The sequence below is a fragment of the Eimeria mitis genome, genomic scaffold (genome assembly GCF_000499745.2).
Source record: "Eimeria mitis Houghton genomic scaffold, Emh_scaff2720, whole genome shotgun sequence".
NCBI lineage: Eukaryota > Apicomplexa > Conoidasida > Eucoccidiorida > Eimeriidae > Eimeria > Eimeria mitis.
Genome location: NW_013571067.1, coordinates 5,372 through 7,447, shown reverse-complemented (window position 1 = coordinate 7,447; position 2,076 = coordinate 5,372).

Sequence of the window (2,076 nt, the reverse complement as noted above, 5' to 3'; positions counted from 1 at the left end):
TCTTTTCTCTTATCTCTTATCTTTTCTCTTCTCTCTCCTTTTCTCTCTTCTCTCTTCACTTTTCTTCTCTCTTCTCTTCTCTCTTCTCTCCTCCCCTCTTTTCTTTTCTTTTCTTTTCTTTTATTTTATTTTATTTTATTTTCTTTTCTTTTCTTTTCTTCTCTTTGCCTACCCCACACGGAGACGTCGTTTTCATGTTGGCTCCAAAAGGAGACTCAAATTGTTTGTTGGGGGGGCGGCGTACATAGAACACCCGGGCTAGCTAGCTAGCTAGCTAACAGGATAGCTAGCTAGTTAGCTAGCTAGCTAGCTAGCCCGTCTAGCTAGCTAGTATGTTGGCAAGCTAGCCAACTAGATAGCCAGATATCCAACTAGCTAGCCAGCTAGCTAACTAGCTATCCAAATAGGTAACCAGCTAGCCAGCTAGCTAACCAGCTAGCCAGCTAGCTATCTAGATAGCCCGCTAGCTAACTAGATAGCCAGCTAGCTATCTAGATGGCCAGCTAGCTAACTAGCTAGCTAACTAGCTAACCAGCTAGCTATCTAGCTAGCCAGCTAGCTAGAGACTGCAGCGAGGCTGCTGCTTGCTAACAGTGTAGTGTGGTGCCCTGCAGCCAATAGATAGAAAAGAGAGACAAAGGAGACAGCAGAGACAAAGAAGAGAAAGAAGAGAGAGAATAGAGAAAGGAGACAATCTGTCTCCTCTTGTCTCTTTTTATACTCCCCCCTTTATCTGTCTCCTTCTCTCCCCACAAACACAAAAAAAAAACAAAAAAAAAAAAACAAAGACAAAGACAAAGACAAAGACACTAAACAAACAACCAAACCACGCGCTGTCTCTTCTCTCGTCTATAACATAAATACAAACCGCTCCTGTTCCTCCTGAACACAGTCGCTGCTGTTGCTGCTGCTGCTGCTGTTGCTGCTGCTGCTGCTGTTGCTGCTGCTGCTGCTGTTGCTGCTGCTGCTGCTGTTGCTGCTGCTGCTGCTGCTGCTGCAGTCTGTAGAAGGAATCTGCGGTGGGTAGGGGGACCCAGCAGAAGAGCAACAGCTAGCTGACGCTCACAACAGACAGCAGTGCTGCTGCTGCTGCTTCTGCTGCTGCTGCTTCTGCTGCTGCTGCTGTCATTGTTGCTTGCAAATAGAATCATAGCTGCCGCTGTTGCTGCTGCTGCTGCTGCTGTTGCTGCTGCTGCTGCTGCTGCTGCTGCTAAGCGCACCCAGTTGATATGGCGAGGCTGGGGGGTCTGGGGTGTATAGGCAGCTCTTGCTACAGCCAGCGGAGACAGGCGGAGGGGTCCCCCTGTGTCTCCTTTGTGTTTTCTCCCCAAACCCTAAACCCTAAACCCTTTTCTAGTCTCTGCGGTCTCGTATCTCAGCTAGCTAGCTTACTAGCTAGCTAGCTAGCTAGCTTTCTAGCTAGCTATCTAGCTTGCTAGCTAGCCGTATAGCTAGCTTGTTAGCTATCTAGCTAGCTAGCTAGCTAGCTAGCTAGAGAGTTAGAAAAGAGTATCTGTGGCTAGCCAGCTAGCTAGGGGTTTAGCTAGCTGTGAGTTGGTGGAGACAGTGCAATGCAGTGGGGTGTATGTACACCCCAACAACCAAAGGACCCTAAACCCTAAACCCTAAACCCTAAACCCTAAACACCGAAAACCATAGGGCCTCAGCTGCTTGCTGCTGCTGTTTAAGGACGGGGAGAGGAGGTCGTCTGCTGTCTCCTCTTCTGCTGTCTCTCTGTCTCCTGCTGTCTCTCTGTCTCCTTTTCTACTGTCTCTCTGTGTCTCCTGCTGTCTCTTTGTCTCCTCTTCTGCTGTCTCTCTGTCTCCTGCTGTCTCTCTGTCTCCTCTTCTGCTGTCTCTCTGTCTCCTGCTGTCTCTCTGTCTCCTGCTGTCTCTTTGTCTCCTCTTCTGCTGTCTCTCTGTGTCTCCTACTGTCTCTGTGTCTCCTCACGCATACACTACACTGTATACTACCGGGGCCACCGGGGAGACAAAAGGAGACAGCCAAGGAGCATGAGGAGACAGTTGGTGAGGATAAGGAGACAGTTTGTGGGGACAAGGATACACTGGTATTTGG